The following is a 26,144-nucleotide window of genomic DNA, read 5'->3' on the forward strand; positions in this document are numbered from 1 at the left end:
AGGGAGTTGGAGTGACTGTGGTGAGGGAACTGGAACCAAATGGACAAAAAACATACCCATCACTGAAGAGAACAAGCTCGAGTACATACATCTGGTTTGTCAGATGAAAATGACTGGAGCCTTCCGCAAGCAAATGGATGCTTTCCTCGAAGGATTTTATGACATCATTCCCAAGGTGGCATGCCAAATGACCAATTCCCATTTGGCCGAAATTATTATTTTGTCGCAAAAGATCGAAAATTGAAGAATCCCAAATGGTAGAATTGAAACTTGTACTTTCCCAAATGGTTGAATCCCAAATGATCGAAAAGTTTTAATAGTAATCCCATTTGGCCGAAAATCTCAGCTGTCGCAAAAGGTCGAAAATTTGATTTTCCCATCTGACCGATTCTCAAACAGTCGAATCCCATTTGATAGAAAAATGTTGTAGTTCGTCGCATATGGTCGAATCCTTTTAGGTAGAAGAGTTTTGTATTTAGTCGCATATAGTCGAATCCCAAAAGGTCGAAAGTATACTTTCCCATATGGTCGAATCCCATCTAGCCGATGAGATTCGATCATTTGCGACGAACTACATCATTTTTCTATCAAATGGGATTCGACTATTTGAGAATCGGTCAGATGGGAAAATGAAATCTTCGACCTTTTGCGACAGTTGAGATTTTCGGCCAAATGAGATTACTATTAAAACTTTTCGATCATTTGGGATTCGACCATTTGGGAAAGTTCAAGTTTAGTGGCAAGTCAAATGACTGATTCCCATTTGGCCGAAATTATTATTTTGTTGCAAAAGATCGAAAATTGAAGAATCCCAAATGGTAGAATTAAAACTTGTACTTTCCCAAATGGTCGAATCCCAAATGATCGAAAAGTTTTAATAGTAATCTCATTTGGCCGAAAATCTCAACTGTCGCAAAAGGTCGAAAATTTGATTTTCCCATCTGACCGATTCTCATACAGTCGAATCCCATTTGATAGAAAAATGTTGCTGTTCGTCGCAAATGGTCGAATCCTATTAGGTCGAAAAGTTTTGTAGTTTGTCGCAAAAAGACGAATCCCATTTGGTAGAAAAGTTTTGAATTTTGTCGCAAATGATCGAATCCCATCAGACCGATAGCCGAGTGAGAAACTGGAGAAGGAAATAGAAAAACCGGTTCTACCGATTGCGCTCAGAATTTGTTGAGTTGAGCCGGCATGAATGTATGAGCTGCGCCCCTAGATTTTACATGCCATATCCGATCACGAAAAAACTTGGCACACACTTACAAGAAGATGAAGAAGAAGAAGAAGAAGAAAATATATGTCTTCATGGTTTAATGCTGTTCTTAGTGAGAATTTGTGTGTATTTTTGGCTTCAAAATTCATAAAATAACTTAATTAATTCAATGTGCAGTGATAATTAAGTGTAATATTTAACTATAATTTGGTGTTTTAATTTTTCTAAATTTAAAATTTGCATCTCATATTCATTTTTGGACGAAAGTTGAGCTTGAACTTCTTACAGAAGAAACATAACCTATTTTTTGGACATGTAATCAAAATTTGGGAATGGAATAGTTTTGGGCCAAGCCTGTTGTTCCTTCCCAATCATATTTATATGATTTGTTATTGTATCCACGTATAAATAAATAAATAATTTTACGTACGTTTCCATGAATTACACTCAGTATTCTGGTGCCCCCGGTTGGTGCCTGATTTATCATACTTCTACATACCTTACATAAATTTATCATCGGTGCTGCGTTAGAAAATGAATTACCTAAGTTATATGCTTTGTTTAATAACATACAAGGAACACAATCCCTTTTTTTCCAACAGATACTGACTTCTGATACTGACTTGTGAGTGATATTGTTCCAGCATTAACACTTTGCTCTTTATCTAGGAGAGCATACAATTTTCTAAAATTAAAAATGAACTTACCATTACCAGGACTGTCAACTTTATCAATGTTGACAAGGAATATTAAATGTCTTCCAGGACTTCTAAAAGAAGTTCTCACATTCATGACAGCAAAATTGAAAGCTAAGGAGACAATCGAGAAATTGACTATCTTGAGCTTTGATGAGATGAGTATAGATTCACGTGTAGTGTATGACAAAAGAGAAGACCAAATTCTTTAACCACACTCAAAAGTTCAGGTTGTGATGGCAAGGAGTCTATGTAGGATAGATAGATAGATAGATAGATAGATAAAGAATTTATTTTTCACTTCAAAAAACAATACAAAATAATATCAAATTAAATACAATATCATTCGTCACCAATCAATACCATAGTTCATAATAATCCGAAAATTCTTAGGCATAGCCGAAGCCGTCAGCCGGAGTTGATAGTTATTTAATCTATATCTCATCCTTATCTTCTAGTTTTTGTCAATGTTCTCACAGTAGGCTACAGAGTGAACGGGCTGCACAATGTCATGCGATAGCACTCAATAAACTTTATAAGGCAACTGGGAAGTTAGCACTAAATATCACTCACTCATAGCACAGTAGTCCATCTATGCTTGGAGTCTTATCATTTTCAGTTCATTTGAGAAACCTGAATCATTATTATAGGCCTAGAGATGAACTACACATTGATACAAAGTAAATTATTCTTACTTATTAATTGAACATACAAATAATTCTTTATGAAATGAAGTGATACAATGATAATTTGAACTCATTTGAACAATAAATAATCATCTTCGATTAAACCGATGAACTCAATCATACATGTCCAGAGCTATATGTACAGTTTTCGGTTTGGGAACAATATTTACATTGACATATTTATTTTCTATAATCCACAAGTATTATTAGAGTACAGCTATTTTTAGAAATTAAACTCAACCACAAGGAGCTTTCTATATCTCAATTTTACATTCACATATCCCGCTAGACCTTTCCAGTTTTTACCATTTAAATACTCTTGGACCATTTCATCCGTTATCACCGAGCTTCCAAACCATTTTACTCGGTACTCTGATAGCACCTTACATTTTCCTATAAAATGATAAATGTCTTTAATTTCTTGACTATTACATAGTGAACAAATATAGCTGTCCCCCCTATCTACTCTAAAATTCAAGGGTAATAATGATCCTCTCGCTCTGAAAATTATGCTAATCATCCTTCTTTTATTTGAGTCGTTTAAATAATCTTTCATAACTGCGTTATTGGTTCTTAACGTATAATATATTTGATGAAACTGAGAATTTGAAGCTTTCTCCCACCAAGTTCCCAGTACATTACGGCGAATTTTATCAATTATATTGTCGCATGTCATCCCCCACCGATTTGGCTGAGTTATAGGGTCCACCCATCCCTCATTAAATTAATTAAATAATTGTTCCATTCACTACACCAGCCACTATTACTCTGTACCACTAAGCTTGTTAATATTTTAGGGAATCTATGGTCAGGTAATGCAAGTGCTTTTAATATGTATTTGAAATGCATTTTTAGGGTCTGTAGCCACATAATATCCCTCCCGCTTTCTAAATATAGAATATAGTTGGGCGTATTCTGCGGTAACCCGAACATTCGTTTCATGAAAAATGTATTGAAACATTCTACATCCTCCCTACGTTAATACCCCTACACCTGACCAGCATACGTGATAGTTGTTCTACTCACTGTCTCGAAAACTTGCCATTTAGTGGATAACGGTACATCTTCGCTGCCTATAAACTTCCGCCATAAACTATTAATACCGTATCTTGCTGATGTTAGCTTACTTGAAAAATGTTTGCTGAGGGACAAAGTGGGAGTGAACGTAACCCTTAGATATTTATACTCATTTACAATTTGAATGGGATCCTCACCATAGTACCATTTTTCATTTCGGCTTAATCTACCTCCTTTCCTAAAAACCATAATCTTAGATTTATCTTTGTTTAATACTAAGTTCCATCGAAAACAGTACTGTTGCAGCCTATTTATCATACTTTGTAACTCCCTAATATTATCAGAAAATATCACTAAATCATCTGCATAAAGAAGGGAATTAATTTTAGAGTTCCCCACCCTCAATCCTCCACCTACACATTCACAAATATCATGCGTGAAAATCGAGAACAAAATTGGAGAGAGTAGGCAGCCCTGTTTTAATCCGCTCTCAAATCTAATACTCCTTGTTAACCCGTTTTCACACCATACAGAGGAGGACGCGTTTCTATATAAAGCTCTAATCATTCCTACGAATTTACTGGAGATTCCTATCTCAAGAAGTCTATAGAACAGTGCTTCTCTGTCTATAGTCATTAGCAGCTTGGAAGTCAATGAAAAAACAGTATATTTTTTTACGCTGTACAGTAGTGAAATATTTTATCAAGCTATGCAGGACAAAAATGTTATCTACGGCAGAATACCCTACTCTAAAACCCGCCTGATTCTCGGAGATAATTTTTCTCATTCTAACCCAATCCTCCAATCTTTTTAATAGTATTCCTACAAATACTTTATAAACGGAATTTGTGAACGATATGGCTCTATAGTTATTAGGATTCTTGGTGTCGCCTTTTTATGTAAGGGAAATATTATTGATTTATTAAAAGGCTCAGGGGACGTACACTCATCATAAGTTCTGTTGAAAAATATATACATCCTTGAATAAATACATATATCCTTGAATTCTAATGGTGATTTTTTGTAAAATTCAGGAGGGACCCTATCCTCTCCTGGCGCTTTTCCGTTTTTAAGCCTTTTCAGGGATATATCTATCTCATCATAACTAGTTATCCTATCAAGCGCATCACTATTGATAAGTGGTTCAGCATACATTATTGGTCCACTTGATCTTTCAGGTGTGTATAACCGTTTAAAATGATATATCCACTCATCTGCACTAATATTAGGATTTTTTTGACTGAATTCCTTTCAGTTTGCGTACTATCTCCCAAAACATTTTAGAATCTTTAACAGTAGCATAGTCTATATAGGAAATGGAAGCAAATAATATATTATGCATTTGATCAAAAAATGACAAAATATATTCTTTTTGAATTTATTTCTGAACTACAAAAATCGGACTTCAAAGTTGTTAGTGTAGTGAATGACATGGGCGGAGGGAACCAAAGTCTATGGAATTCATTGAATGTGACAATTGCAAAATAATTCTTCAATCACCCATCAATCACCTCTCATCATATATTGGTATTTAATGATGTGTTACATCTCCTGAAATTGCTCAGGAACAACTTCCTTGATCATGGAATAAATTTTCCCAAAGGTCAAGTGTTGGAGAAAAATAATATCAAGAGCATCATAGAAGGAGATAGACTGAAGCCAGCTCCAAAATTGACGAATTTACATTTGGAAGTTTGTGGAAATATGAGATAGAAGGTCAGCTTGGCGGTTCAATTATTTTCACACCATTCAGAAACTCTCCTCAAATTGAAACATTCAAAAAATCCTGAATGGAGTGATTTTTTTGAATTGGTTGATAAGTTTTTTGATATGATGATTTCTAGATTTGTGAATGATCGAAGAAAACCGTGGCATAGTGCATCTGGTGTTGAGTTGACTGAGCAAGAATGCATATTGAATCGAATGGAAGAATTGATTTTTGAAATAAGGATGGGAAGTAAAAAATCATCAATGCCATTCCAAAAAGGGATATTGATGACAATATCATCTATGAAGGGACTCTTCAATTATCTACAAAAGTCATATGGTTTGGAATTCATCCTTACCCATAAGCTGAATCATGATGTGTTGGAGAATTTCTTCTCAAGAATAAGGGGGATTGGAAACCAATACTCTCATCCAACACCAGTGGAATTCAAAAATAGATTGAAAAGTTTGATTATTGAGGCAAATCTTCCCTCTATTTCCACTGGAAGTGATGTAGAAGAAGATGGATAAAATTTTCTGACTAGTACAATGCTTTAAAAATTCCTTTCCAAGAAGCAGAAGAAGAAACTAGATACGATGAAGGCAAACATTTAAGCTGCAGTTTTGAATAAAATTATGAAGGACCTTGTTGAACACACAAGAAGAAGAAGCCCTGAAATATGTTGCGAGATATGTAATTCATAAAGATGCTGATTCTTAGTACAAAGAAGCAATGTACTCGAACAGTAATTGGATTGAAGCCTTGAGTAGAGGAGGTTTAACATGTCCTACTGATGAATTCAAGGATCATTCAACAAGCGAATGACATATTTATGAAAATTCACGGAAATACGGTCTCAAACACAAAACAAGTGATTGGAAAATATGTGAACATTTAAAAAAAAAACATTCCCAGAAGTTAATGATAGAATCTTACGAAAATTTGCGCGGACAAGAACTTTTATTAGACCCAGTTACATGAACGAGAGAATGAAAATTGCTAGTGAGGAGCGAAGAAATAAGAAGAAATACATTCAGTTTGTACATTCATGCAAGTGAATACAAAATTCAACTTTCTCGCTAACAAAACTTGCCTACCCAAAAAATTTAGAATTTTCTAGCTTATTAACTTCTTCATATCACTTTTTTGAAATTTTGGAAAACTTCCAACTTTATTTTATTTATACAATTTGAATTGACTTCAAATTCATGTATATTAATCTACATTATTATTAGAATCGGTGATTCATTCGCTATAAGTACAGAGAATTTCAATGTTCTATCTGAATTGTAAGGGTGTTGAACGATGATGTATTTGAAGCTACAATGAATAAACTGTATGCTCAGTGTAGTTACTCATCACTTATTTACTACACGTGACGTCACGCTGGCGTTCCCCCCACCACTTTGAATCTCACACCTGTGAGTGATCAACCTTCTGTCTACTAATATAACGTTGATTCGGTGGTACCTTCTTCTGCGAGATCTATATTACGGATCCCCTGCACTCTCCACACCACGTGTTATTATTCAAAAACATAACAATGATTCAAAAACCTCGTACCTCTCCCGTGATGTTTACAGCAAAACTAAGGAAGAGAAGCTAGAACTCTCTACAATTTGAAGCAACGTGGCTATTGTAGATTGTGTTGAGTTCACTGTTCATTTCAATATAAGAGTTTTCAAATTATTGAAACACTGACACAATATATTATTGTATAAGCTGCAAGGAATGAATATGGCATTTCCACAGCTTCAGATTTTTCACTTGATTGTAATAAAGTTATATTACTGAGAGTATTCACTTAAAATAAATAATAATTATTTTCAAAAGGGAAAACATAAGGTAGAGTTGACAGAAGAGGAATGCTTTGTATTATGAGTTCATACTATGTAAAATAATGAATTAACATTCAATTGTAATCAAAATAATAAAAACGAGACTCTTCAATAATTCTCGAGGAACAAGAAAACTTCACACTGTATTATGATATTGTAGAACTTGATATAATAAGAGTGTGATATATCAGGAGTTGTCTATTATAGTAAGGGATCATTTCTTGAGTATACTATATGCAATCTCCCTTTTTATTCGGATTAGTAAAGTTGTAGGCTATGTTCAAATTGAGAAGTTTGTTTTGAAATTCATAGAATTGACGAAATCTATTTCATGTTAACACTTCAAGTGAACTCTCAATAATATCATTATTCTGTAATCGATAAGAGTTATTTCAAACTTGCTTGAATTCTAAAGCTGATTAATGCAGTTGGAGATTGATATAATGTATAAAACAATAATTGAACTTGTGAGAGGTAGAATTGTCTACATTTCAAGTCAGATTGAAAGCTTTAAATTTGAAAGAATTCTCTATTCAAGGGCCGGTTTCCGAGCTCGGGATTTAGCTAAGTTCACTTTTGATATGGTTCACTGTACATTTCAATATAAAAGTTCTCAAATTGTAAAAACTCTGACACAATTTTGTTGTATAAGCTGTAAGGAATGTATATGGAATTTCCACAGTTTCAAATGTTTCACATGATTGTAATAAAGTTGTATTACTGAGAGTATTCAGTTAAAATAGATAATAATTATGTATGAGAAAGAAAACATAGGGGAGAATTAACAAAAGAGGAACCCTCAGTATTGATAGATCATACTATGTAAAATTATGAACTTTCAATTGTGATTAAACTAATAAAAACGAGAGTTCAATAATTCTCGAGGAACAAGAAAACTTCACACTCTATTATAATTGTAGAACTTGGTACTAATATCAAGAGCTTGATATACTTGAGTTACTTGTATAATAATAGTGTGATGTATCAGGAGTTGTCTATTATATTAAGAGATCATTTCTAGAGTATATATGCAATCTTCTTTTTATTCGGATTAGTAGGCTATGTTCAAATTGAGAAGTTTGTTTTGAAATACATAGAATTGACGAAATTTCTCTCATGTTAACATTTCAAGTGAAGTCTCAGTGATTATTATTCAGTAATCAATAAGAATTATAAAAACTGGCTTGGATTCTAAAGCTGATCAATGCCGTTGAAGATTGATATAATGTAGAAGACAAATTATTGAACTTGTGAGAGGTGAAATTGTCTACATTTCAAGTCGGATTGAGATCCTTTAATTTGAAAGAATTCTCTATTTAGATGGTATTGTCTGAATAGAATAAAATTATTCGAGCCCAGGAAAGTTTTCTGAAATTAGGAGAATTTACCCTCCACAAAAGAAATTGAAGAAATCTCTTAGAAATTGCATTTCATTTATATTACATTCATTGACCAGAAAATATGAAGTTGAGAATATTTTCAAACTTGTGTTACATGATAGAAATTAACATACGTGAACTTCATCTATAGTGGGAGTAGCTCTCATTTACAAAATACGGAACGTGAAAGACTCAAATCTCATTCAAATTGCGCTGGAGTTTGGCTCTCTTTTCTAATCATAATGAGCTTTCTCAATTATTGAAGAGTATTGAAAACCTATTGAAGATTAAGAGAATTGAACCTATCGAAAATTGAAAACCTATTGACATTACTTATTTATCCCGAGTTAGTTCCCTATTGACGGATCTCTAAATGATATGAGTGTCACTCTATCCACTAGACCACGGATCACTCCAGATGTTAATTATTCTTCAGAATAGCTCTGTACATTGATCATGGAAATCAATGTATTGCATACTCACCATTGTACAATGATTGTGTCAAGTCGCTTATTTTTTGAGTTCAATGTAGCTTTAAAATCGATCAAGCTGAAGAGAATTCAATGATACAATCATTATGATGATATACTAGGTTTCTCTCAATTTTCTGTACACGTATAATAATCATGAGATTATTATCAAAGTGTGTGTGTGTGTGTGTGTGTGTGTGTGTGTGTAACATTTTTGGCGGGGCCCCAGCTTCATCAGGGGGGAAAATTGAAAAAATCCTTTCTTAGTGGATGTCTTGAGGCTACCATAAACAAGTTGTGCAAAAATTAAAGTTTTTAGGCTCGGTAGTTTGGGCTGTGGTGTGATTTCAGTATGTTGGGACTTAGGAAGAGGATGAGGAGGAAAGAGGAGGAGGAGTAGAAGGAGGTGGAGGAGTAGGAGGAGGAGGAGGAGGAGGAGGAGCTGAAGAAGAAGAAGATGAAGAGAAATAATAATAAGAAGAAAAAGAAGATGAAGAGAAATAATAATAAGAAGAAGAAGAAGAAGAAGGAGAAGAAGAGAAGAAGATAGATTGAATATTGATTTAGCGATTAAAAATAAAAGCTGAGAGATGTCTTTATTGAGAAAACATAACAGCTGTTTTGAGTTTCATAGTAGCACAGACATAACTTATACTGCAATGCCTCATTGAGTTCAAACACACAGTTCTAATTCCCTACATGAATTATTGGATTATTCTTTTATTGACCGTGCGAAGTGAGGTCTAAGATTCAAGTCGACGGTTTGGCATTTCTCTTAATGTTTAAATGTTTAAATATTTAAATGATTTAATGTTCAAATGTTTAAATGCGTGATTGAATGCGTGATATGCGTGATTGAAACGTCGATTATATGCTAATGATATGCGTGATCAATTAATCTGTCAGTTATGATTTTATCGTACACGCACATGGTAGAGTATGCTGAACTGTTTATTTGGTCCAATAAAAATTATACGTTGGTCTGGATTTGAGGATTGTTTGTATGGGTTATAGATTTTGAGGTGTGCATCCAGCTAAAGTTTGTCATGAGATGCATCAACTATTTGGCGGTACGAAGTTCACCGGGCCAGCTAGTAATAAATATATTACTTCATCCCACAAGTGGAGAATAGACACATTTCTACTAAAAGATATTTCAATTTAATTTTTTTTATTAATGATAAGGACCTATAATCTTAATTTTTCAATTCAAAACTTTCAATTGAATTTGAAATTAAATTTATTCGATTTAAATTTAAAATTTTTCATAGTCTTATTCAGAATTTAAGTATTTTCATAACAAAATTCTCATTAAAAATGACTACAGTAGCCTACTTTTAAAATATATATAATAAAATTTTTAATTTATAAATTATTCAGTATTCAAAATTAACTACTCAACAACTTTTAGAGAGCGCCAGAAAATTCAACCCCTAAAGCCGAGAAGGGAGACTGAAGGATGCCGGGAGCAAAGGCCTGCTGCAGCTGAACTACGAATCTAGCCGTCAGAGTTTCCTCTAGTCAGTGCTACGGGCTTCTACATTTAGTTGGGCGCAATTCAACACATTGTGAGCGCAATCAGTAGATCCCGATTTCGATCTGATCATTCGCGACAAACTATAAAACCTTTCTACCAAATAGGAATCGACCATTTAGGAATCGGTCAGTTGGGAAAATCATATTTTTCGTCGCAAAAGATCGAAAATTGGAGAATCCCAAATGGTAGAATTGAAACTTGTACTTTCCCAAATGGTCGAATCCCAAATGATCGAAAAGTTTTAATAGTAATCTCATTTGGCCGAAAATATCAACTGTCGCAAAAGGTCGAAAATTTGATTTTCCCATCTGACCGATTCTCAAACAGTCGAATCCCATTTGGTAGAAAAATATTTTAGTTTGTCGCAAATGATCGAATCTCATCGGCTAGATGAGATTCGACCATATGGGAAAATAAAACTCTTCTACCTAATAGGATTCGACCATTTGCGACGAACTGCTACATTTTTCTATCAAATGGGATTCGACTTTTTGAGAATCGGTCAGATGGGAAAATCAAATTTTCGACCTTTTGCGACAGCTGAGATTTTCGGCCAAATGAGATTACTATTAAAACTTTTCGATCATTTGGGATTCGACCATTTGGGAAAATACAAGTTTCAATTCTACCATTTGGGAATCTTCAATTTTCGATCTTTTGTGACAAAATAATAATTTCAGCCAAATGGGAATCGGTCATTTGACATGCCACTAAAACTTGAACTTTCCCAAATGGTCGAATCCCAAATGATCGAAAAGTTTTAATAGTAATCTCATTTGGCCGAAAATCTCAACTGTCGCAAAAGGTCGAAAATTTGATTTTCCCATCTGACCGATTCTCAAGCAGTCGAATCCCATTTGATAGAAAAATGTTGTAGTTTGTCGCAATTGATCGAATCTCATCGGCTAGATGAGATTCGACTATATGGGAAAGTATACTCTTCGACCTTTTGGGATTCGGTCAGATGGGACCCCACGATTCCCAACCAACTGATGGGTATTTTCAACAAACCGGAACTTGAATTGCTCATTTTCGACCCACCCAATCTTCATCAATGATCTCAAAGCAAACACTGAGTATTACAATCACCAGCACAGCTCCGTCCAGATTCAATGGTTCTGGAGAGCCCTACATGAATTCAACCTAGCTGAAAGGACAAAGTTCCTTCAGTTCATGACCGGTACATTGAAAGTGCCACTCCAAGGCTTTTCAGCCCTTGAGGGTATGAATGGAGTCCAGAAATTCCAGATACACCATGACAAGAGGTCAAGTGACAGATTTTCCTTCGGCTCATACCTGTTTCAATCAACTAGACTTGCCAGTGTATGAGGACAGTCAGAAGCTGCAAAACAACCTTCTGAAAGCCAATCACGAGTGCTTGAAGGGCTTCAGATTTGCTTAATCCACTTCAATACCTCTAAAAAAGAGGCAGTCAAAATTATTGCATTTAAAAAATCAGAAGATTGATTGTCACTAATATATATTTAAATATGTTTATATATGTTTGAGGTTTGAATCCAGAGGGAAGATCAAGATTAGTATTCTAGTTCAAGCCTAGAAATTCTAGGGACCTCGACGAAATATGCATTCAATCACAAAATCTTCTATTTGCAGATAGAGGAAGATATCAATTTGAGTCACATTCAGATAGAGATATACAATGAACATTTAAAGAAGAAGCTGCCAGAGCAGCATGACACTTGTGGACAGGCCTTTCTCGGTTTTGGTCAATCATACCCGCATGTTGGACTTTGATGTGAAACGACGTAACTTCCGCAGTTAGCTGGAGCATGTTGACGAGGCGGTTCGTCACAAAGAACTCCTTTGCACATTAAGAAGGCATCTATCTTCGAGGACTCCTCCCACCAATTGCACCATTGTACTCCTGAAGAATGGAAGAACCGCTTCTACATAGTCTTCGAAGGGGAAGAAGGGTGGGATGCTGGAGGCCTGTTGTTAGAATGGTATATGATCATATAGAGGGAGATGTTCAACCCGGATCATGCATTTTTCACTACATCAGAGGGCGACAAAGTGATGTACACTATAAATACCTAATTGCACTACAACCCGGGTCATCTTCTCCACTTCAAATTCATCGGGAGGGTGATTGCAAAAGAAATCTATGACAACAAACTTCACGAGTGCTACTTTATTCGTTCCTTCTACAAGCATATTCTGGATATTCCGGTCAAGTACACAGATATGGAAAGTGAGGATTACACTTTCTACAAAAGTCTCGCCTACTTGAAAAAAACCATATCTCTAGCATTGGATATGATTTGACATTCAGTGCAGAGGTGCGAGGAGTTGGAGTGACTGAGGTGAGGGAACTGGTACCAGATGGACAAAAAACATACTCGTCACTGAAGAGGACAAGCTTGAGTACATACATCTGGTTTGTCAGATGAAAATGATTGGAGCCATCCGCAAGCAACTGGATGCTTTCCTTGAAGAATTTTATGACATCATTCCCAACCAACTGATGGGTATTTTCAACAAACAGGAACTTGAATTGCTCATTTTCGACCTACCCAATCTTCATCAATGATCTCAAAGCAAACACTGAGTATTACAATTACCAGCACAGCTCTCTCCAGATTCAATGGTTCTGGAGAGCCCTACATGAATTCAACCTAGCTGAAAAGGCAAAGTTCCTTCAGTTCGTGACCGGTACATTGAAAGTGCCACTCCAAGGCTTTTCAGCCCTTGAGGGTATGAATGGAGTCCAGAAATTCCAGATACACCATGACAAGAGGTCAAGTGACAGATTTTCCTTCGGCTCATACCTGTTTCAATCAACTTGACTTGCCAGTGTATGAGGACAGTCAGAAGCTGCAAAACAACCTTCTGAAAACCAATCACGAGTGCTTGGAGGGCTTCAGATTCACTTAATCCACTTTAATGCCTCTATAAAAGAGGCATTCAAAATTATTGCATTTATAATATCAGAAGAGGAGATTGTCACTAATATATGGTTAAATATGTTTATATATGTTCCAGGTTCAATTCCAGAGGGAAGATCAAGATTAGTATTGTAGTTCAAGCCTAGAAACTCTAGGGACCTTGACGAAATATGCATTCAATCAAAAAATCTTCTATTTGCAGATAGAGAAAGATATCAATTTGAGTCACATTCAGATAGAAACGTACAATGAACATTCAAAGAAGAAGCTGCCAGAGCAGCATGCCACTTGTGGACAGGCCTTTCTCGGTGTTGGCAAATTGAGGCCTGTTGTTAGAATGGTATATGACCATAGGTGAGGGAACTGGAACCAGATGTACAAAAAACATACCCATCACTGAAGAGAACAAGCTCGAGTACATACATCTGGTTTGTCAGATGGAAATGATTGGAGCCATCCGCAAGCAACTGGATGCTTTCCTTGAAGAATTTTATGACATCATTCCCAACCAACCGATGGGTATTTTCAACAAACAGGAACTTGAATTGCTCATTTTCGACCTACCCAATCTTCATCAATGATCTCAAAGCAAACACTGAGTATTACAATTACCAGCACAGCTCCCTCCATATTCAATGGTTCTGGAGAGCCCTACATGAATTCAACCTAGCTGAAAAGGCAAAGTTCCTTCAGTTCGTGACCGGTACATTGAAAGTGCCACTCCAAGGCTTTTCAGCCCTTAAGGGTATGAATGGAGTCCAGAAATTCCAGATACACCATGACAAGAGGTCAAGTGACAGATTTTCCTTCGGCTCATACCTGTTTCAATCAACTAGACTTGCCAGTGTATGAGGACAGTCAGAAGCTGCAAAACAACCTTCTGAAAGCCAATCACGAGTGCTTGAAGGGCTTCAGATTTGCTTAATACACTTCAATACCTCTAAAAAAGAGGCAGTCAAAATTATTGCATTTAAAAAATCAGAAGATTGATTGTCACTAATATATATTTAAATATGTTTATATATGTTTGAGGTTTGAATCCAGAGGGAAGATCAAGATTAGTATTCTAGTTCAAGCCTAGAAATTCTAGGGACCTCGACGAAATATGCATTCAATCACAAAATCTTCTATTTGCGGATAGAGGAAGATATCAATTTGAGTCACATTCAGATAGAGACATACAATGAACATTTAAAGAAGAAGCTGCCAGAGCAGCATGACACTTGTGGACAGGCCTTTCTCGGTTTTGGTCAATCATACCCGCATGTTGGACTTTGATGTGAAACGACGTAACTTCCGCAGTTAGCTGGAGCATGTTGACGAGGCGGTTCGTCACAAAGAACTCCTTTGCACATTAAGAAGGCATCCATCTTCGAGGACTCCTTCCACCAATTACACCATTGTACTCCTGAAGAATGGAAGAACCGCTTCTACATAGTCTTCGAAGGGGAAAAAAAGCGGGATGCGGGCGGCCTGTTGTTAGAATGGTATATGATCATATAAAGGGAGATTTTCAACCCGGATCATGCATTTTTTACACCATCAGAGGGCGACAAAGTGATGTACAATATAAATACCTCATTGCACTACAACCCGGGCCATCTCCGCCACTTCAAATTCATTGGGAGGGTGATTGCAAAAGAAATCTATGACAACAAACTTCACGAGTGCTACTTCACTCGTTCCTTCTACAAGCATATTCTGGATATTCTGGTCAAGTACACAGATATGGTAAGTGAGGATTACGCTTTCTACAAAAGTCTCGCCTACTTGAAGAAAAACCATATCTCTAGCATTGGATATGATCTGACATTTAGTACAGAGGTGCAGGGAGTTGGAGTGACTGAGGTGAGGGAACTGGAACCAGATGGACAAAAAACATACCCATCACACAAGAGAACAAGCTAGAGTACATACATCTGGTTTGTCAGATGAAAATGACTGGAGCCTTCCGCAAGCAACTGGATGCTTTCCTCGAAGGATTTTATGACATCATCCCCAACCAACTGATGGGTATTTTCAACAAACAGGAACTTCAATTGCTCATTTTCGACCTACTCAATCTTTATCAATGATCTCAAAGCAAACACTGAGTATTACAATTACCAGCACAGCTCCGTCCAGATTCAATGGTTCTGGAGAGCCCTACATGAATTCAACCTAGCTGAAAGGACAAAGTTCCTTCAGTTCGTGACCAGTACATTGAAAGTGCCATTCCAAGGCTTTTCAGCCCTTGAGGGTATGAATGGAGTTCAGAAATTCCAGATACACCATGACAACAGGTCAACCGACAGATTTTCCTTCGGCTAATACCTGTTTCAATCAACTTGACTTGCCAGTGTATGAGGACTGTCAGAAGCTGCAAAATAACCTCCTGAAAGCCAATCACGAGTGCTTGGAGGGCTTCGGATTCACTTAATCCACTTTAATGCCCCTATAAAAGAGGCAGTCGAAATTATTGCATTTATAATATCAGAAGAAGAGATTGTAACTAATATATGTTTAAATATGTTTATATATGTTTTAGGTTTAAATCCAGAGGAAAGATCAAGATTAGTATTGTAGTTCAAGCCTAGAAATTTTAGGGACCTTGACGAAATATGCATTCAATCACAAAATCTTCTATTCACGGATAGAGAAAGATATCAATTTGAGTCACATTCATATAGAAACGTACAACGAACATTCAAAGGAGAAGCTGCCAGAGCAGAATGCCACTTGTGGACAGGCCTTTATCGGTGTTGGTCAATCATACCCGCATGTTGGACTTTGATGTGGAACAACATTACTTCCGCAGTGAGCTGGAGCATGTTGACGAGGCGGTTCGTCACAAAGACCTCACTTTGCACATTAAGAGGATCCTTTTCGAGTGCTCTTCAAGGACTCCTTCCACGAATTGCACCATTGTACTCCTGAAGTATGGAAGAACCACTTCTACATAGTCTCTGAAGGGGAAGAAGGGCGGGATGCTGGAGGCCTGTTGTTGGAATGGTATATGATCATATAGAGGGAGATTTTCAACCCGGATCATGCATTTTTCACTACATGAGAGGGCGAAAAAGTGATGTACACTATTAATACCTCATTGCACTACAACCCGGGCCATCTACTCCACTTCAAATTCATCGGGAGGATGATTGCTAAAGAAATTTATAACAACAAACTTCTCAAGTGCTACTTTACTCGTTCCTTCTACAAGCATATTCTGGATATTCCGGTCAAGTACATAGATATGGAAAGTGAGGATTACACTTTCTACAAAAGTCTCGCCTACTTGAAGAAAAACCATATCTCTAGCATTGGATATGATTTGACATTCAGTACAGAGGTGTGAGGAGTCGTAGTGACTAAGGTGAGGGAACTGGAACCAGATGGACAAAAAACATACCCATCACTGAAGAGAACAAGCTCGAGTACATACATCTGGTTTGTCAGATGAAAATGACTGGAGCCATCCACAAGCAACTGAATGCTTTCCTCGACGGATTTTATGACATCATTCCCAACCAACTGATGGGTATTTTCAACATACAGGAACTTGAATTGCTCATTTCCGACCTACCCAATCTTCATCAATGATCTCAAAGCAAACACTGAGTTTCACACCTACCAGCACAGCTCCCTCCAGATTCTATGGTCCTGGAGAGCCATACATGAATTCAACCTAGCTGAAAGGGCAATGTTCCTTCAGTTCGTGACCGGTACATTGAAAGTGCCACTCCAAGGCTTTTCAGCCCTTGAGGGTATGAATGGAGTCCAGAAATTCCAGATACATCATGATGAGAGGTCAACCGACAGATTTTCCTTCGGCTCATACCTGTTCCAATCAACTTGACTTGCCAGTGTATGAGGACAGTCAGAAGCTGCAGAACAACCTTCTGGAAGCCAATCACGAGTGCTTGGAGGGCTTCAGATTCGCTTAATCCACTTTAATGCCTCTATAGAAGAGGCAGTCAAAATTATTGCTTTTAAAAAATCAGAAGAATAGATTGTCACTAATATATGTTTGAATATGTTTTTATATGTTTTAGTTTTAAATCCAGAGGAAAGATCAAGATGAGTATCCTAGTTCAAGCCTAGACATTTCAGGGACCTCGACGAAATATGCTTTCAATCACAAAATCTTCTATTCGCGGATAGAGAAAGATATCAATTCGAGTCACATTCAGATAGAAACGTACAACGAACATTTAAAGGAGAAGCTGCCAGAGCAGCATGCCACTTGTGGACATGCCTTTCTCGGTGTTGGTCAATCATACCCGCATGTTGGACTTTGATGTGGAACAACATTACTCCCGCTGTAAGCTGGAGCATGTTGATGAGGCTGTATGTCGCAAAGAACTTACTTTGCACATTAAGAGGGCATCCATCTTCGAGGACTCCTTCCACGAATTGCACCATTGTACTCCTGAAGAATGGAAGAACCACTTCTACATAGTCTTCGAAGGGGAAGAAGGGCGGGATGCCGGCGGCCTGTTGTTAGAATGGTATATGATCATATAGAGGGAGATTTTCAACCCGGATCATGCATTTTTCACTACGTCGGAGGGCGACAAAGTGATGTACACTATAAATACCTCATTGCACTACAACCCGGGCCATCTTCTCCACTTCAAATTCATCGGGAGGGTGATTGAAAAAGAAATCTATGACAACAAACTTCTCGAGTGCTACTTTACTTTTTCCTTCTACAAGCATATTCTGGATATTCCGGTCAAGTACACAGATATGGAAAGTGAGGATTACACTTTCTACAAAAGTCTTGCCTTCTTGAAGAAAAACCATATCTCTAGCATTAAATATGATTTGACATTCAGTGCAGAGGTGCGAGGAGTTGGAGTGACTGAGGTGAGGGAACTGGAACCAGATGGTCAAAAAACATACTCGTCACTGAAGAGAACAAGCTCGAGTACATACATCTGGTTTGTCAGATGAAAATGACTGGAGCCATCCACAAGCAACTGAATGCTTTCTTCGACGGATTTTATGACATCATTCCCAAACGACTGATGGGTATTTTCAACATACAGGAACTTGAATTGCTCATTTTCGACCTACCCAATCTTCATCAATGATCTCAAAGCAAACACTGAGTATTACACCTACCAGCACAGCTCCCTCCAGATTCAATGGTTCTGGAGAGCCATACATGAATTCAACCTAGCTGGAAGGGCAAAGTTCCTCCAGTTCGTGACCGGTACATTGAAAGTGCCACTCCAAGGCTTTTCAGCCCTTGAGGGTATTTATGGAGTCCAGAAATTCCAGATACACCATGACGAGAGGTCAACCGACAGATTTTCCTTCGGCTCATACCTGTTTCAATCAACTTGACTTGTCAGTGTATGAGGACAGTCAGAAGCTGCAAAACAACCTTCTGGAAGCCAATCACGAGTGCTTGGAGGGCTTCAGATTCGCTTAATCCACTTTAATGGCTCTATAAAAGAGGCAGTCAAAATTATTGCATTTAAAAAATCAGAAGAAGAGATTGTCACTAATATATGTTTAAATATGTTTATATATGTTTTAGGTTTAAATCCAGAGGAAAGATCCAGATTAGTATTGTAGTTCAAGCCTAGAAATTTTAGGTACCTCGACGAAATATGCATTCAATCACAAAATCTTCTATTTGCGGATAGTGAAAGATATCAATTTGAGTCACATTCAGATAGAAACGTACAACGAACATTCAAAGAAGAAGCTGCCAGAGCAGCATGCCACTTGTGGACAGGCCTTTCTCGGTGTTGGTCAATCATACCCGCATGTTGGACTTTGATGTGAAACAACATTACTTCTGCAGTGAGCTGGAGCATGTTGACGAGGCGGTTCGTCGCAAAGAACTCACTATGCACATTAAGAGGGCATCCATCTTCGATTACTCCTCCCACGAATTGCATCATTGTACTCCTGAAGAATGGAAGAACCACTTTCACATAGTCTTCGAAGGGGAAGAAGGGCGGGATGCCGGCGGCCTGTTGTTAGAATGGTATATGATCCTATAGAGGGAGATTTTCAACCCGGATCATGCATTTTTCACTACATCAGAGGCGACGAAGTGATGTACACTATAAATACCAAGTTTGTATGGGAAGAGATACATGACAAGGCATTCCAACAATTGAAGTATGCAATCATGAACCCACCAGTAATGAAAACTGCTGATTTTCCAAAACAATTTGTATTGCAAGTAGACGGACGCTGCAAAGCTGTAGCAGCTATACTCTCACAGGAAATTGATGGTGTATTAAAGCCCAATGCTCACGCATCTAAAAAACTAACTCAGCCAGAGTGTAAGTACTCAACTTATGAAATTGAATGTTATGCTGCGATTTTTGGAATGGAAAGATTCAAACTTTACCTTCAACAAGCAAAATTCCTATTATTAACCGACAACAGTGCACTATCATGGATTCTCTGACAGGGCAAACAAATTTTGTCGTTCAGGAAGATGGATACATAGACTTCTAGCACTCCAATTTGAAGTGGAACATATTCCTGGTCGTTTAATTGTAACCGCCGATTGCTTATTCAGGATGTATCAAGATGAGAGTGATATCGAAGAAGAAGAGGATGTACATAAGGGAATTGACAGTGAAAATGTGTGGAATCTCGTGAATACATTGAAAATCACAGATTTCCCACTAGTGTTTACCGACATCAGAACATATCAAGAAAATGATCCTCTCATTTCTGACATGATGAAGTAAATTGCTAATAACCATGATCAGTTTCCTTACAGTATTTCCAACGAAGTATTAGTAATAAAGATTCGAAACCAATAAAAGCTCAGAATTGTAGTACCCAAACTTCTAGTGCCACTGATATTTCGATACTATCATGACAGCATTCTCGGTGCACATCTTGGAATTTCAAAAACCATCAACAGAATCTTTAAACATTTTTATTGGCCAGATATGATGATAGATATTCAATATCTAGTTAAATCATGTATAATATGTGGTCAGAGTAGGTCTGCACAACAAACAAACTATGGATTTCTTTCTTCCAAAATGGAGGAAGAACCATTAGTCATGTTTCACATCAACACTGTTGGTCCATTGATACGTACGACTCAAGTGAATATGTATATTTTCAGTTGTATTGATGTATTCTCAAAATTTTGTTGGTTGATTCCACTACGAAAAGCCAATTCAGAATCAATGATAAAAGCATTGAAGTCAATTTTCATATATTTCTCAACACCCAATTGTATCATTTCCGATAATGCTTCAATATTCACATCATCAAAATTCAAAAACTTTTGTTTCCAACTTGGGATAAGAGATAGTACTACAAGTCCATTCTACCCTAACCCACATTTAGCTGAGCGGGATTTCTGAAATGCGAGCCTGTAGCTGCAAAAGGATCTTCAGAAATTCTGGAAACTGCTAAACAGGATTTCCGCGCTAGTCTAGCAACTGCGAGCTAGTGTTATTAAGGGCTAATCTGTGACAGCCCTTAAGAGAGCGTCTGACTTGGCTTTGGTGAAGAAGAAACAAAGCGGTGCTTATACATGGGGATTTCTAGAAAAATGTTTCCATCTGCTTAAATAAGGCTTGTATAAAAAAAATTCAACAGTTATAATTAATAAATGAATAAAACATAGATGTATATAAGACATTCAAATCTCTCAACCAATGGATCATTCCTAGATTTATGAAATAAAATTTCAGTTTCCCATAAGAAAAAGGGCCAAATTGACTCATTTTATTTTATAAACTGTGAGTTGCTGGGTCATACGATCTCCTTCAAACGAAAAAGGAATTAGAGTTAAATTCTTTGACAGTCAAAAATGTGATAGAAATAATTGATATCTTAATTGTAAATACCAGTGGAATGAAGTATTCAATGTATTAACAAAATACAATGTACTTCCTTTCCACAGTTCTTTGCTGGAAGTTCACCACTTGTGCGAGAGATCGCCCCACTGAAGGATAGTCCAATACAGGTATATTGATTGCACTCCCTAAATATATAGCCTAACCAACCCTTGAATAACGAAATGTCAGAGCTAGGAAGACAGCAGAAGAAAAGGCATTCTTCCACTATTGTCTATTATTAGTAGCATTCCTCTACTAAAAATAACAGTCAAGAGTTTTGGTTTGACAATATTCCCAGATAGGTGATGATGTTTCTACAAAATTAGTCTTCATTTTTTTTCTACGAGAGTGCGGTATTACTTAATCTCGTTGGCTAAGTTATTAATATTTGACTCCCAAGTATTGTGTATATAACTCTTATAAAGTGAGAGGATCGCCCAACATGGAGAAACCCAGAAATAAAGTATCCTACTGTTCCCACAAAAAAATCACCAATAGGTACCCTTCTACTTCCTTTGAAGCTTCGATGTAGAGTGTCAATGAAGCTATTATAAAGTGTCAATATGAGCTATACGGAAATAAACTAAGGTTTACTAAGGTAATGTAGGTTTACTAGGGTAATCAAGGTTTACTTTCTAATACTAATAATTCATTTTGACACCTGATTAGCCGAAAATGGCAAAAGAATAAAAGTGTGCTAGTGATTCAATGTAATAATAATTTAGATCAAGTTGATTATTACATAATAGAGTTATCAAGTAACTCTGTAGAAGTAAAAGAAAAGTCTTTTAATTATATATGTAGAATCATTTCTATAGTATTGTTGATATTATATATTTATCAAAATCCAATTGAACTTAGCAATCGTGAAAGTATAATGAGGTCATTGCATTTATCTCTTACTCGCTTTTAGGTTTAATTATACATTTTGTAGTAGCAATGCAATTGGATGTTATACTTTTACTCTGATTGTTAATAATTATGAGTATTGTATGAAAAAGACCATGAAATTGACAAAGAATTGACAATTTCTTAGTCTTTCTCATTCAACATGAATAATTACCACAATAACAACTTCTCAACTACACAAAAAGAAAAAAAAATAATTATGAGTATTTAGAATAAATTCTAGTTTTGTATTCAAGAATGAATATTCAAGAAATTGTTCGGTTGCAGTATCAACTTACAATATTCATCAATTTTTTGGTAGTCAAATTCAGATTTGCAATAACTTGTTTGAAAGTCTATGGGTGTATATGTATGTGGGGTTTTATACAAATTCTGTGCGGTTCAATCTTGTATTTTATGATATTGATTAAAATGAAATTGTGTTATTAGTACGTAAGCTAATAGTGTGTTATGATCTAATGTTTTCGAATAATTATTCTTGTATTATACTCATTCAGAGAAGATTTACAGGAGAACTGACAGTTCGAGAGACAGTTCCGATGTTTTTCAGCAACCGTTCTTGTAGGATTTTGTTTCTTTTTATAGGAATAATAATTCATGATCATTGAATAATATTCTAATCAATTTCAATTTTACATTCTATTAGTTTGTTTAACCCTGGAGAGGTCGCGCAAGTGAAAATCACATGAGGGGTCGCACTGGGTGGATTAGACCAGGTGCAGTAATATGTGACCGAGTATGATAAATTTGAGATTCTATTGTTGGATTTTCTAGTCTTTCTTGTTCACTCACGTCTTTCCTCTTTTTAACACTTTCTAAAAGCCTCAAAACTTGTTCCTCTTCCATTTCATTCATGTTTGAGTAGTAAAAGTAGCACATACAAGGAGTCGCGCTGGTTGGATTTGACCCATATGCGGAAAACACAACAGGTTGCACTAGGTGGATTCGACCCATATGTGGAAAACGCGACAGGTCTCACTGGGTGGATTCGACCCATATGTGGAAAACGCGACAGGTCTCACTGGGTGGATTCGACCCATATACAGATAACGTGAAAAGTCGTGCTGGGTGTATTCGACCAGTAGTTGTTGAAAAGCGTGTGTGACAGTGACTGGGACAATGGAAATAAGGCACCAACCACATCACTGTCTAGTGGAAGAGTCCATTTGAAGGTACTTAGGAGGGGGATGCATACTTTTCATGAGTGCAAAGAAATGACCTAGATCAGTTATGACTGGGTGCGAAAGACCAGGCGCAATCCTTCCCGGGTTAAGTGTTCATATATTAAACTCAATGATTTGATTTGATGATTTGATCTACTCAATTACTACTACTCATGATATGTGATATTATTGTGATTATGCTTCTGTTCAAGTAGGTCTGAACTAATCAACTTGCATTCAAAAATAAAAGGAACCAAATTTATATTAATAATTTTTTTTCATTCAAATTTCTTTATATGAAGAAAATAAAGAAATTTTCAAACAAATGATTTTTTAATCTGAGAATTGAAGTTCATTTACATTTCTAAAACCTTACAAGTAGTTACTGTTGATGTTTACAATTTTTCCAAAATTGAATCTTCTCCTTTTGAAGGATACGGTACAGTAATGTAAGAAGTGAGCTGTTTCAATAATTTTTCATTCCTCCACAATCAAGTTTAGAAGACTAGATTCTAGAAATATTTTTTCCAAGAATTTCTATAACATTGACTTGAAAGCAAAGCCAAGAGTTTGGAAAAAACGAAAGAATAGTATACTGTAATATAGTAACCAGTCTAATTCAGTATAGCCCTATGTGATGTTCTCTTGTACGCTTCACTATGAAAACTACTCTCCAAATAGTTTCCAGCATTAGCATACATGATATTAGCATACATTTTCATGATGGAAATCTCAAAAATAATATTTTTGATCATGAAAAACAGATGTCAGAAAACGTTTTTCCGTCTTATACAACGTAATAACTGGATAAAATTTGTGATATAGGGGTGAACTGCACATATCGAAAATTATAAAGGAAGGTTTTCCAAAAATGTTTAAGCAAAAGACGGTTAAATATCTTGAATGATTATCAAAATACAAGCGATATAAAAGAACCATGAAACTTTTTGTTGTCATCTTGTTTTCAAGGTGTTTGCCTGTGATTTCGACTTGAGTTCTAGACTTGTTTGTTGCTTTTTGCAGAGACAAAAGAATAGAAGAAGTATTATGTTCTCTTTGCTTCTAGACTAGACAGACTTTTCAACAATCGATTGGTTATGGCCATCTGCCTTTGTATTTGCACTTCTATTCACTCACTCACTCTCTCACCTAGCGCTCTCGCTTCTCACACTGTACTGTTTTGACGTGACAACGTCTTATAAATTGGTTTGCCGGGAGACACTCCAAGAAACTGCGTTACGTTCCCACGTTATGCGCTCACAATGAGTGCGAGTGAGAGCGGTCGTTTCGGTTCACGGTCGTCTGGAAAGAGCACGAATAGGAGCAGTGGCGAGCAACGCTCGCAGCAGCAAGCCCAGCAACCCGTATAGAATGTTAAGATTCTATCCTCACTGGTTTTCAGCCCTTGCCTGGCTAATGGGATGGGCTTCCAGAGCTGACATCGGCCGCCTCTTAAGAGCTTGTTCACATGACAGCGATTTATGCTCGATTGGCAAATTGCTCGGTTTGCCAGCCTCGTACACATGACAGCGATTCATGAGCGGTTTGCACTCGGTTATGATAAATAATAACTAGGTACAACATCTATGTACTCAATCTTGATATCTTATTCTATGTACTTACTCTTAAACATATATTACTGCTCTGATCGAAACCGCTCTGTTGACTGAAGACATGTGTACGCTCTCATGCCTGCTCTAGTATATTGAGCCGCCCAGCAACCGAGCGACAACCGAGCGGTTGTAGTCTGAGACTACAACCGCCGCGATTCGCCTGCGACTACTAAAACCGAGCGATGCATGTGTACGGCACCATGTGTTTCCCAATACCTGGCAATCGCTCGGTTTGTCAACCGTGCGACAACCGAATGTAAATCGCTGTCATGTGAACAGGCTCTAAGAGGAATGCCAAACCGTCGACTTGAATCTTAGACCTCACTTCGCTCGGTCAACAACTAGTGTTCGGAAATTCACATTGCACTTTCTCCATAAAGAGTGTTACTGTGAACTTTAATTATGGACATGTATTGCTTGCATTCGGGGTAGGATACAATAGTTGACTCTGAAGTATTAGTTTCTCATTTACAACTGAGACCGATCTCCTGGTGACAAATGATATTGTCGGAGAAGGCTTAGTTGTTGAAATTGTGCTAGGCCCTGAGGTCTGCAGATTTTTTATCTGATCAATAATGTGATCCTAATTCTAGTGGTTTGAGGGTCTTGGAATTAAAAACATAGATATGCGGTTGAATGACTGCTCTTATGATAATGAGAATAATATAGAGAATATTACAAAATACATCTTTACATGGATAATAGAATAATCAATCTGTCTTTGAGAGACCGAATACACATGTCTTTAAGAGACCAAGTATAATAGATCTTTAAGAGACCAAAATTACGGGGGCACATCTGATATTGTAGTGGGGGGTATCAAGTACTTATCTAAGATCTGTCGTCCTCGAGTCCGGTGTCCGAAGGGTGATGGATGAGGATGAAGGGTGATGGCCTCCAGGCATCGGGCTAGTGGCGTCAGATCAAAGAGTGTCTTTCAGCCCCGCACGGCAAGGTCAGATGTCCGATATCACCGGCCATCTCGGTCAGCGAATTCGTAAGCCCTCGTTTGACAGCAAGGCATATTTACAGCACGATCCTCGAATGAGTATTCAAGAATACACACACACACACACACACACACACACACAAAAAAACCCTTAAATGGGTTTTCAACTGTCACTAATCCATAGCCTACAATAATAATAAAGTGCAGCAGTCAACCGCTCTGAATGGAAATTAACTATGCC

General features: G+C 37.0%; 5 pseudogenes; all 5 read left to right on the plus strand.

Moving 5' to 3' along the window:
- Nucleotides 1–11,948, plus strand: part of LOC120352875 — a 17,228-nt pseudogene extending 5,280 nt beyond the window's left edge.
- A 291-nt stretch (nucleotides 11,949–12,239) lies between these two features.
- On the plus strand, nucleotides 12,240–14,377 carry LOC111047915 (annotated as a pseudogene).
- Nucleotides 14,378–14,475: 98 nt separating this feature from the next.
- LOC111059712 lies at nucleotides 14,476–15,871 on the plus strand (annotated as a pseudogene).
- Nucleotides 15,872–16,163: 292 nt separating this feature from the next.
- On the plus strand, nucleotides 16,164–17,375 carry LOC120352876 (annotated as a pseudogene).
- A 133-nt stretch (nucleotides 17,376–17,508) lies between these two features.
- On the plus strand, nucleotides 17,509–18,930 carry LOC120352877 (annotated as a pseudogene).
- Nucleotides 18,931–26,144: the final 7,214 nt, after the last annotated feature.

Source organism: Nilaparvata lugens, chromosome 8 (assembly GCF_014356525.2).
Source record: "Nilaparvata lugens isolate BPH chromosome 8, ASM1435652v1, whole genome shotgun sequence".
In the NCBI taxonomy this organism is placed as follows: domain Eukaryota; kingdom Metazoa; phylum Arthropoda; class Insecta; order Hemiptera; family Delphacidae; genus Nilaparvata; species Nilaparvata lugens.